Source organism: Dipodomys merriami, unplaced genomic scaffold (genome assembly GCF_024711535.1).
Source record: "Dipodomys merriami isolate MVZ:Mamm:240054 unplaced genomic scaffold, mDipMer1.0.p SCAF_6, whole genome shotgun sequence".
NCBI classification, from domain to species: domain Eukaryota; kingdom Metazoa; phylum Chordata; class Mammalia; order Rodentia; family Heteromyidae; genus Dipodomys; species Dipodomys merriami.
In genome coordinates, this window is record NW_027206179.1 from 8,694,242 (window position 1) to 8,707,312 (window position 13,071).

General features: G+C 40.3%; 2 pseudogenes; both read right to left on the reverse strand.

The window, feature by feature from the left end:
* The window catches only part of LOC138814253 (olfactory receptor 7E24-like), a 57,749-nt pseudogene that overhangs the window by 15,718 nt on the left and 28,960 nt on the right, over positions 1 to 13,071 (reverse strand).
* Positions 7,536 to 11,758, reverse strand: LOC138814254 (olfactory receptor 7E24-like; annotated as a pseudogene).

The window sequence follows — 13,071 nt, forward strand, 5'->3', positions numbered from 1 at the left end:
CCTCCTCTTCCTCCTCCTCCTCCTCCTCCTCCTTCCTTCCTTCTTCTTCTTCTTCTTCTTCTTCTTCTTCTTCTTCTTCTTCTTCTTCTTCTTCTTCTTCTTCTTCTTCTTCTTCTTCTTCTTCTTCTTCTTCTTCTTCTTCCTCCTCCTCCTCCTCCTCCTCCTCCTCCTCCTCCTCCTCCTCCTCCTCCTCCTCCTCCTCCTTCCTCCTCCTCCTCCTCCTCCTCCTCTTCCTCCTCCCCCTCCCCCTCCTCCTCCTCCTCCTCCTTCTTCCTTCTTCTTCTTCTTCTTCTTCTTCTTCTTCTTCTTCTTCTTCTTCTTCTTCTTCTTCTTCTTCTTCTTCTTCTTCTTCTTCTTCCTCCTTCTCCTCCTCCTCCTCCTCCTTCTCCTCCTCCTCCTCCTCCTCCTTCTTCTTCTTCTTCTTCATTATTATTATTATTATTATTATTATTATTATTATTATTATTATTATTATTATTATTATATTGTACTTGTCTGGGGCTTGAACTCAGGGAGGGCCTGGGCCTTGTCCCTGAACTTTTCTTTTTTACTACCACCTGAGCCACAAGTCCACTTCTGACTTTTTGGTGGTTCATTGGAGATAAGAATCTCATGGACTTTCCTGCCTAGTTTTAAACCTGGTGTCTCAGATCTGAGCTTACAGAGTAACTGGGGTTACAGGTATAAGCTACTGCCAACTTACTATGTTTCATTTTTTTCCACTTAAACCTGGTTCCTCCTTGGATGTGAAATGGCCATTTTTGAAGACCCAGGAGTCACACACCAACTTTCATCTTCTCACTAAAGGGATGGAAAAGGGGCTGATCCAATTCTTGAACATCCTAAAATGTCAAGTCTAACCCTTCTGTACCACAGGAGAGATAATAAAAGAGAACATGTAGTAAAATTGTTCATTGTGGATGTGTGTGACATGAAGATTTAAAGACAATGTGGGAACTGAGCAGTTCAACACTTCATTCAACCTCACCTCAACTTATCTAGTTCCATTTCCATATGTGTACATTGAGTATTGAGACTATATTCACCCACCCTTCCTGTCTGTGTTCATCTTTCTCACTCCCCCAAAACCCCATTACTCCATTAACACTTCTTACAATGAATGAATGTTCATGGACCAGTACTCAGGAACAGGAGGGAAAGAGAAGGCTGTCATCTCATGTGGAAACACAGCCAGACTTCCCTTTTCAGTTTCTTCTCAGCTCCCCTTTATCTGGGTACTATTTCGAGGAGTCTTAAAATCTACTGCCATACAAAGAACTTCAGAGACTTTCTTTATGGGCATTTCCAGGACCAAAGGGGCAAAAATAATAGTTGTCAACCCATTTGTCACTGAGAAACATCTGGGCTGATTCCATTGTCTTGGCTATGGTAAACAGTTCTCAGCCTCCACAGTAGTCAGAATTTCAGGGGTGAGCCACATAGGGGAAGATGTAGGTGTTTAGAGCTATAAACTTTCTTCTTAGCACTATTATTCCTGTATCCCAAAGGTTAATGTGAATTGTATATATTTATTTTTTTACGTGGTTGTAGAAAAAGGTTCTCCATGTCACTTTATGAGTACAATGCACCTTGACCAATATCACCTCCCATCCTTCTCCTTTATCTCACCCTATCCCACCAATCCCCCGAATTTATCTAGTTCCATTTCCATATGTGTACATTGAGTATTTGCCCACCTTTCCTGTCTGCATTCATTTTTCTCACTCCCCCAAAGCCCTATTACTCTATTAACACTTTTCTACAAAAATAGCAATGTCAATCCTAAAAATAAAACAATCACAGAAGACTCCATATGACTACAGCAGTCCTAACCAAAAATGAGCATTACTGAGTATCACAATATCTGACTTCAGGTTATAAAACAGAGCTATGGTGACAAAAATAGAATTGTATTGTCATAAAAAACATACAAGTATGCCAATGTGATGTGATATCAATGAATGGAAGAGAATAACCTGGAAATAAATGCATCCAGCTATAGCTAATGACCTACATTGGAATAACACCATCATAGGCTCTGTGTAGGATTTGCCTTTTATTTGGACCAGATATTAATTACACAGATGATCCCCAGCTACTCATTTATAACTGACAATTTTGTAAATTATGATGGTATAAAGCAGAGCACAATCTGCACAAATAGTGCTAGACATTTAGAATTTAAACTTTTCCCTAGGCTATCTTTAAATGCTTGCTGACCAGAAACAGTGAGCAGGATCTTCCAATCAGCCATGGGGTTCCAGGACATATGATATGTATGCCATTGTGTGCTGCCTGTATGTTTAGTGGGTTAGGTGTGCATTAAAGGCATTCTTGGGGCTGGGAAGGTGGCTCAATGGTAGAGCGCTTGCCTTGTATGCATGAGGCCCTGGGTTCGATTCCTCAGTACCACATAAGCAAGAAGAAAAAAGCAGGAAGTGGTGCTGTGGCTCAAGTGGTAGAGCGCTAGCCTTGAGCTGAAGAGCTGAGGGACAGCGCCCAGGCCCAGAGTTCATGCCCCAGGACTGGACCCCCCCCCAAAAAAAAGGCATTCTTGGTTGCAATATTTGCAACTTACAAAGTGTTTTTTGAATATATAATCCTATTGTAATTCAAGACACATTTAGTAAACAAAGATGTTAAACCCCTTGCCTTTAAATTGTTTCAAGCTTCATTACAGATATTGTGAGGTCTGCACTCTGGCTTGCAGGTTGAAGTGGACTCGATATTGAAGTTTTTTCTTGGTGGAACTGAGTGATTTGGCTTAAGGTTGAGGAGATTATAGTAGCCTTCTATGGATATCTTCTCAGAGAACTCAGACTACAAATTGAGAACTCAGGTGCAACACTTCTCAAAGGACAGACGGCTGTGTGATTAAGTTTGTATGTGTCACAAGGTGGAGAAACCCAAGAAGTCATGGCTCATGACAAATTTCAGGCAAGTGTGGTTAAAAGGTGAAATCCTAATAAGGCTTTTATGATTGATAAAAGGGCAGGCTGTATGCACTGGCTCATGCCTGTAATCCCAGATAACTTCAGGAAGCAGAGATAAGATGTTTGCCGTTTGAATCCATCCTAGACAAAATAGTAGTAGTAGTAGTAGTAGTAGTAGTAGTAGTAGTAGTAGTAGTAGCAGTAGTAATGGGATTTTATTTTTGTAATGCTTTGTAAAAGAGAAACAGGGCACCAGTGACTCACACCTACAAACCTTGCTACTCAGGAGGTTGAAGTGTGAGGATCAGAGTTTAAAGCTAGGCTAGCCAGAAAAGTCTGAGACTCTTATCTATAATTAACAACAAAAAGCCAGAAGTAAAGCTATGCCTCAAGTGGTAGAACACTAGCCTTAAGCAAAAATGCTCAGTAACAGTGCCCAGACCCTGAGTTCAAGCCTCATGGATGACAAAATATTTAACAGACCTCAGGACCAATAGAATAGAATTGAAAATCCAGAAATGAACCCACAGACCTACAGCCATCTAATCTTCAATAAGGGAGCTAAAAAATAGAATGGAAGAAAGACAACCTCTTCAGTAAATGGTGCTGGCAAAATTGGTTAATCACTTGTAGAAAACGAAATCTAGATCCTTATATATCACCCTGCACCAGAATCAACTCCAAATGGATCAAAGACCTCGGAATCAAAGCAGGCACTCTGAAAACATTACAGGATGGAATAGGAGAAACTATAGGTCTCCTTGGCACAGGCCAAAATTTTCTTAATAGAGACCCAGAAAGACAACAAATCAAAGAAAGGTTGGACAAATGGGATTGCATGAAATTGCAGAGTTTCTGCATGGGAAAGGACATAGCTAGCAAGATCAATAGAAAGCCCATGGATTGGGAGAAGATCTTCACTAGCCATACAACAGACAAGAGTCTCATATCTAAAATATACTTAGAACTCAAAAAATTAAATCCCCCAACAACAAATCCTCAAAGAAACAACTGCCCAAAAAATCAGTGGGCTAAAGACTTAAAGAGAAACTTCTCTGAAGAGGAAAGAAGGATGGCCAATAGACACATGAAGAAATGTTCAACCTCCCTATACATAAAAGAAATGCATATCAAAACAACATTGAGATACCACCTCACCCCAGTTAGAATGGCTATAATCAAGAACTTTAATAATAACAGATGCTGGAGGGGATGTGGACAGAAGGGAACCTTATTGCATTGTTGGGGGTGGGGTGTAAACTTGTTCAGCCACTTTGGAAAGTAGTATGGAGGTTCCTCAAAAGACTCCACGTAGAGCTCCCCTATGACCCAGCAATCCCACTTTTGGGCATTTACCCAAATGATCACAAACAAGACCATACTAAAGCTACTAGCACAACTATATTTATTGCAGTAGTATTTACCATAGCTAAGATTTATGGAACCAACCTAGATGCCCCTCAGTAGATGAATGGATCGAGAAAATGTGGTACACATACACAATGGAATTCTATGCCTCCATCAGAAGGAATGGCATTGCCCCATTTGTTAGGAAATGGAAAGACTTGGAAAAAATTGCAATAAGTGAAGCCAGGCCCAAAGAAACATAGGTCCCATGGTTTCCCTTATTTTCAATAACTAGTACATGTCTGAGACAATCAGAAAAGGTCAGATAAGTTGATGTTGGGAGAAATAAATGCCAAGATAAGGACTCAATTTTTTTTCTTTCTTGCTATTGTTTCTAACAAATTTACAAGATATTTCTTTGTTGCTTTGTATGTCCCTCCCCCACAGTATAACCCCTGTTTTCACTGTATTTTATGTTTGTATAATTTGTGTAGGAGAAGGGAAAAAACAAATTGTTTAAATAGGGATACAGGTGGGCCCATTGCAACAATGAGATGTACATGACGTTATGTCGAAAAATGAACTTTACAACTTTGGCATGGGGGAAAGGGGGTCTGCGGAGGTGGGGAAGATGGGGAGGGATGGTAAGGGGAAACAAAGAAGAAGGCAAAAATGCTTGATAAGAAATGCACTCATTACCTTGCCCATGTAATTGTAACCCCTCTGTATGGTATTTTCACAATAATAAAAATAATTCTTGGTGTGGTAGAGTGCATTTAAAAATCCCATCTCTAACGAGAGCAGTAGGAAGATTATATTCATGTCCCATCCTAGGAAATAGCAAGAACTTTTCTGAAAAAAAAAGCAAAAACAGGGTTAGAGGCAGGGTTCTAGAGGTAGAGGATTTGCTTAACATGGGCAAAACCCAGAATTTAAAGCCAAGTACCATCTTGCCATAAAGGAAGGAAGGAAGGAAGGAAGGAAGGAAGGAAGGAAGGAAGGAAGGAAGGAAGGAAGGAAGGAAGGAAGGAAGGAAGGAAGGGAGGAAGGGAGGAAGGGAGGGAGGAAGGGAGGAAAAGAGGAAGGGAGGAAGGGAGGAAGGAAGGAAGGAAGGAAGGAAGGAAGGAAGGAAGGAAGGAAGGAAGGAAGGAAGGAAGGAAGGAAGCGAGGAAGCGAGGGAGGGAGGGAGGGAGGGAGGGAGGGAGGAAGGAAGGAAGGAAGGAAGGAAAGAAGGAAGGAATGAGGGAAGGAAGAGAAATGAAAGAAAAGAGTAAAGAAGCAAAGAAGAAAACAAAAAAGAAAGATTCCAATACAAAATGACATGATCTATTGTTCTTTTTGGAAAATAAAAAAACACAATGTTAAATTTATTTTGAATGACTTGGGCAATCCACAGGTCGAATTAAATTTATTTATAATGTCTCAGGCAATCCACAGGCACAATTACAGCCACAACCTAACAGAAAATATCCTACCCTTGAAAAGGAAACCAAGAGGGCAGTACTAGGATGATGACCTTTGCTTTATGAGCTCATTTGGCCAACTTCAGTCACACAGTACAAAAAATACATTTACTCCTCAAGTATACTAGTTATGTTCATAAAGGCATTCCTCTATGGATCATTTGATGGGTAATGGCTGGAAGATGAATGTTGTAATTGAAAAGATAGAGTGACATATAATCATGAATGGGAAGATAGCACACCAGTAACTAAGATGCATAAGGTAATAATTTGTCTTTTAGGCCATGATGATGTTTACTTCTCACCAGTAATAGAATGAAAAAAGGCCGAATGGAAAATCAGAAGTCTTCTGTGCCTCAAACCACAAATTAATAGAGAAGGGTGTTTGGATAAAGAAAGGAAAAATAAACAGCATAAAGAATAAGAAAGTAGTGTTTGGGGGAGGGAAAAACCACTTAGCCTGAAACAACTCTGGTTGAGCACTAGTGGCTCAGATTGTAACCCTAGTTACCCCATCTTCTAAAGTTTCCACCACCACTGCATAGAACTACAGACTGTGGAGCACGTCTTGAGCACGTCTTGAATACGACATTAAGAACCTTTCAAGACCCAAACAACAGAAGTTCTAAAATGAAGTAATATTCGCACATGAAACCATCATCATCATCATCATCATCATCATCATCATCATCATCATCATCATCATCATCATCATCATCATCAAAACTACTAAAACTGGGGCTTGGAAGGTGGCTCAGTGGTAGAGTGCTTGGCTTGCATGAATGAGGCCCTGGGTTCAATTCCTCAGCACTATGTAAGCAGAAAAAGCCAGAAGTGGTGCTGTGGCTCAAGTAATAGAGTGCTTGCTAGCCTTGAGCTGAAGAGCTGAGAGACAGCACCCAGGCCCAGAGTTCAAGCCCCACAACTGACCAAAAAAAACCCCACCAAAACTCACAAGTATTCTTTCAATTCTGAGTGCCTGGTTTTTCAATTTCCTGATGTATAAACCCAAATAACATGACCCAACTACATATTAGGCTGTCATTCTGACCAGCTTCCAAAGTGCTTTCTTGAGTCCCTGAAATGACATCTGTCAAATTAGGATATTCAAATGTCCAATAAAATACACTCAAAAAGGATATTAAAAGGAAGATCAACTTACTTGTGTGAATAAATCACAGAGGCTATAAATGGCAGTAAATTAGTTCTTCACTGTTAAAATAGTAAATATGTGTCTATGATCTCAGTGCATCATGCTACTGTTGAGTAAATGGAAGGTCTTAAATTTGTGACCTTTTCCATAAATAATTACACCTCTTTTCTAGGATTTAACTGTACAAATTTTATCATCAGCATAAAAGAATAAGCACTCCGTGTATTAAATGCACTTTTTGTGAATGTGGATGTGTGCTGGTCCTGGGGCTTGAACTCAGGGCCTTAGTGCTATCTCTGAACCATTTTGCTGAAGGCTGGCACTCTACCACTTGAGCCACAGTTCCACTTCCAACTGGTTGGTGATTTACTGGAGATAAGAGTCTTACAGATGTCCTGCATGGGCTGTATTCCAATAGTGATCCTCAGATATCAACCTTTAGAGTGGTTAGGATTACATGTATAAGCCACAGGTGCCTGGCCACTAAATGAACTTCTGACTTTGAATATCTTCAACATAGCATGAGTTCCCAAAACAGAATCATATTGTAAGCCAAGCATGTGAATGTCAATGATGTTTTGCAAACATAGGCATCTGGTTTTGCTCTTTCTTTGAACCCACAGATCAAAATAGATTACCTTAATATGGATGGCAGGCTGCTTTGCAGGCCAGGAACCAAAGAGGTCTCCTGATGTCCCTGTTCCCCAAACTGTAAATGAAGAGGTTCAGCATGGGGGTGACCATGGTGTTCATCACAGAGGCAACCATCAATTTCCTGTTGGTGTCTGAAATAACTGAACTGAAGTATGCACCCAGGCCTGTCCCATAAAACAAGCACACTACAGACAGGTGAGAGCTACAGGTGGAGAAGGTTTTGTATTTCCCATTGGTTGATGGAATTCCAAGAATAGTAGAAACAATTTGGATGTAAGAATAAAGGATCTCTGAGACTCAAATCCCACCAAAGACCACACCAATGAAATAGATGAAGACGTTTTTGTTGGAAGTGTAATCACAGGCAAGCTTAAGGAGTTGAGGAGTGTCAGAGAAGAAATTGGGAATTTCAACATTTGTACAGAAAGTAAGTTTATGACATCATCAAGCAGTGTACCTGGGAATCCAGAAGACTGAGGGATAGTGACAGCAGGCCTAACAAGCCACAGAGGTGGGGGTTCATAATGATGGGGTAGTATAGTATAGTATAGAGGGTGACAGATGGCCACCAAGTGGGCATAGGCCATTATTGCCAGCAGCACACTATCCATACATCCAGAAAAGAACAAAAAGGATACCTGTGTTAGGCATCCAGCATAGCTAATGGATTTGTTGTGTGTCTGGAGGTTTATCAGTATCTTGGGGATGGCAATGGAGGTAAAGCAGATGTCAGCCAAGGAGAGGATTGAGAGGAAGAACTACATGGGAGTGTGGAGGTGGGGATCAGAGCTGACACCCAAGATGATGACCAGATTTCCAAGCATGGTGATCAGGTACATCGACAGAAACAGCCTAATGAGGATGGGCTAAAGTTCTGGATCATCAGAGAGTCCCAGGAGTAGGAATTGTGATAACCCTGTGTAGTTTTGTGGTTCCGTCAAGTTTGCATACCTTATGGAAAAAACCACAGATTATTGGGATAAATAAATGAAAAGCCAATCCATGATATACCTATATTATAAAGTCAATCAGCTCAAAATCCTATTCATACGTGAGCATTCAATGTTTTGGAGAAGATGGAAATGTGTCTTCAAAAAGCCACATGATGTAAGCAACACTTGAGACAAGAGAACATGAAACCTTTGAGAAATGTAATCCAGTGCTGATGGATGGTTCTGTTTAATGTGCTTCTGTATCGCACCTAGGGTTCTGAGTTATTCACTTCCAGTGCAAAGAAGATGTAAAACAGAAAAGAAAGGTGAGACATAGCAAGAAAAAAAAGAAGGAAGAAAAGGAAGGGAGAGGAAAGAAAGAAAAGGAAGGAAGAAGGAAGGAAGGAGGGAGGGAGGGAGGGAGGGAGGAAGCAAGGAAGCAAGGAAGCAAGGAAACAAAGAAACAAAGAAAAAAGGAAAAAAGGAAAGAGAGGGGGAGGGAGGGAGGAAAGAAGGAAGGAGAAAGAAAGAAAGAAAGAAAGAAAGAAAGAAAGAAAGAAAGAAAGAAAGAAAGAAAGAAAGAAAGAAAGAGGAAGAAAGGTAGGAAAGAAAAAGGAAAGTTTGAGGAAGGGAGGGAAGGAAAAAAGGAAGGAAGGGAAGGAGGGAGGGAGGGAGGAATAGAGGGAGAAAAGGAAGGAGAGGGAGGAAACAAAGGAAAGATGGAAAGAAGGAAAGAAGGAAGGAAAGACATTGAGATAGAAAGAAAAGAAACTAAGGTAGGAAGGTAAAAAGGAAGGAGAGGAGAGGTGAGGAGTAAAGAGGAGAGACTGTAATTTAAAGATGGTCACCAGGTGGTATCTGGCCATCCAGGAAAATGACAGAACTCCCAGAAACAACTATCTCTCTTTGGCCATGATTGCTAGAGCTGTCATACAGCAGACCTTGACACATGGGCCCAGCCTCCTGCAGGCAAAGCCCACATGTGAGTTTATCAACCAGCTCCACTCTGACTGCAAAAAAAATCCCTGCTCTGAGTGTTGGGCAGACAGGAAAGGGGACATAGAGTGGAACTGTTATTAAGGAATGAAATGTGGGCAGTGTTTCTGTTCTGCCTGCATTTCCACTAGCTCCTGGAGTTCACTGATGTACAGTTCAAATCCCTGGGGTTTCCAGGGGGTTGGTGTGGCTAAGAACAGAACCTTCTATAAGCAAGTCTGAGTAAGCCTACACATGGTGTGCCTACATAAGACAGAAATGCAAGGCTGAGGATTGTGTCTCCCACAATCCTGTGACAGGAAATTTCCAGCCATCACTTGCACAAAAGCAGAAAACTTCTTTCTGTTTCCACTTCATGCCTATGTTCACCCACATTACAAGTGAGGGAAGAGAGGCAGAACTTCTCTTATGAATATAAGAAAAAGAATTTCATGTCAAGTATAAATCAGTCCACAGAAAAACTCCATGGAATTGCCTATCTTGTAAAAACAGCATATATAGTTCTTTTTAAAAAATAATACAGTCATTAGTTATCTCTATGATGAATAATATTCAACTACCTAATGGTTCTGTGTGTGTGTGTGTGTGTGTGTGTGTGTGTGTGTGTGTGTGTGTGTGTATCAAAATTAAAATGAGTTAGGGTAGGGGGATAGAAGAGGGATGGGTGAGAATGTTGAAAGGGGGGGATGTTGCTTAAGATACATTGTATCTATAAATTGCTTTGTTAAATGGCAACTCATTTGTACAACTAAAGTATAGTAACACTAACTTAGAAAAGAAGTTCGTTTTTTGACATAATGACTTGTACATCTCATTGTTGCAATGGTCCACCTGTATCCCTATTTAAATGGTTTGTTTTTGCCCTTCCCCTCCACAAATTATACCAACATCAAATACAACGAAAGCAGGGGTTATACCATGGGGGAAGGACATACAAAGCAACAAAGAAATCATCTTATAAATATGGAAGAAACAATCACAAGAAAGAAAAAAACATTTGAGTCCTTATCTTGGGGTTCATTTCACCTAACATCGACTTATCTGACTTTTTCTGCTTGTCTCAGACATATCCTAGTTATTGCAAATAAGGGAAACCATGGGACCTATGTTTCTTTGAGCCTGGCGTACTTTACTTAATATGATTTTTTCCAAGTCTTTCCATTTCTTAACAAATGAGGCAGTCATTCTTACTGACAGAGGCATAGAATTCATATATATGTGTGTGTGTGTGTGTGTGTATATATATATATATATATATATATATATATATATATATATATATATATATACATATTACATTTTCTTAATCCATTCATCTACTAAGGGGCATCTGGGTTGGTTTCTTATCTTAGCTATGGTAAATAATGCTGTAATAAACATAGTTGTGCTGGTGGCTGTAGTATGGTCTTGTTTGTGATCATTTGGGTAAATACCCCAAAGTGGGATTGCTGGGTCATAGGGGAGCTCTATGTGCAGTGTTTTGAGGAACCTCCATACTACTTTCCAAAGTGGTTGAACAAGTTTACATTCCTACCAACAATGCAGTAGGGTTCCCTTCTGTCCACATCCCCTCCAGCATCTGTTATTATTAAAGTTCTTGATTATAGCCATTCTAACTGGGGTGAGGTGGTATCTCAATGTTGTTTTGATTCGCATTTCTTTTATGGCTAGAGAGGTTGAGCATTTCTTCATGTATCTATTGGCTATCCTTCTTTCCTCTTCAGAGAAGTTTATCTTTAAGTCTTTAGCTCAGTTATTTATTGGGCAGTTGTTTCTTTGAGGATTTTTTGTTGGGGGACTTAATTTTTTGAGTTCCAGGTATATTTTAGATATGAGGCCCTTGTCCGTTGTATGGCTAGTGAAGATCTTTGGCCAGGGGTGTGAGGAATGGGAGTGGGGGGGGGTGGAAGGGAGGAGGGAAGGGATGGGAAGGGGAAACAAAGGAGGAGGCAACAATGCTTGATAAGAAATGTACTCATTACCTTGCCCATGTAATTGTAACCCCTCTGTATGGTATTTTCACAATGAAATATTTTTTTAAAACAGGAAAGAATAGAAAAGAAAATTTCAAGTGAAGGACCTTAAGATATGTAGCACAAGTTTCACAGATCCTAGTATTTCCAGGTATTGTTTTGAGATATAGTCTTGCCACATAGCCCAGGATGTGCTGTAATTCAGATTGCAATAACTCAGGGTGGCCCTTACATGTGGAATCTTAATATCCCAATCTCCAACATGCTGAAATTCTAGGTATACTCAACCATACCTGGCATTTGCCATGTTTCTTGATGAGGCCCCACTACTTGGTCTAGTCTAGATATACACATCCTTAATTCAAGTGAGCTTCCTGCTTCAGCTTTCTGATTAGCAGGAATGGATCACCTCACCCAAACAGAGTCACTATTGAAGTTGATGGTTTATGCAGGAAAAACACAAAAATCCTGAGAATAATTTAGTGATTTTTTTTTCATTCCATTCTGGTCCAAATTCAAACTTGGTTTCTTTCCAGTATCTATCAGCACACAGTAATAACTACATACAAATGTTGACCTCCAAAAAGGTAAAGAAAAAGAAAGAAAAAAAACTAGCTGCTGGTGGCTTTTGCCTGTAATCCTAACTACCCAGGAGACTGAGATCACTGTTTAAAGCCAACCTGGACAGGAAAGTCCATGAGACTCTTACCTCCAATTAACCACAAAATGCCAGAAATGGAGCTGTGTCTCAAGTAATACAGTGCTAGCCTTGAACCAAAGAGCTCAGGGTCAGAGTCCAGCCCATGAGTTCAAGCCCCACTACTGGCACACAAAAAATAATAATAATGCTGACCTCCTATCTTACAATGAGACATGATTTAAAGTTTTATTTTTTCTTGTGGGGAGGAGAAAGTGTGGTGAGGCAGGTAGAGAGAAATAATCTCCACAAAAAAATCCCAAGTTCACAGTCTGGTATACTTCCTAGAAAACGATCTTTTCTACCATGATTAATGTCATTCATATCCCCCCCCCAACTCGCTCCTTATTTTTAAACCAGTCCTGTATGAACTCAAGGCCTAGGCCACTGTCCCTCAGCTTTAAATTTTTTATTGTTATTATAAAGGTGCTGTATATTGGAGTTACAGTTACATAAGTCAGGTAAAGAGTACCTTTCTTTTTAGACAATATCACCCCTTCCCTTGCTCTTTTCCAGTTTTTCTGATCCTGAGCTTTTCTCTTAAAGGCTAGCACTCTACCACTTAAGCCACAGCTCCACTTCTGATCACCTTCAACATTTTTTTCTAGGAGATATGAGAGACACCTGCATCCAGCACTGAAGATAGAGTGCATTCATAATATTGGAAGGGAAAAAAGAAAAAGAACATAGGAGTCTCACAGCTTCACCATAAAAACATAAACTCCACAGACCTCTGAGTTGAAAACCTTATATACATTATGCCTTCCTGTCTGGCTACTCCCACCATGCTTCTACTCATGAGGAGGAAGAAAGTTTGCCCCATTCTCTTCCACATCCTATGTGTCTTGTAACACTTACTTGCTGCACTGGATCTTTGCTATGATATGATTAGAGAGCATTTATTTGCTGCCCCTACACATTGC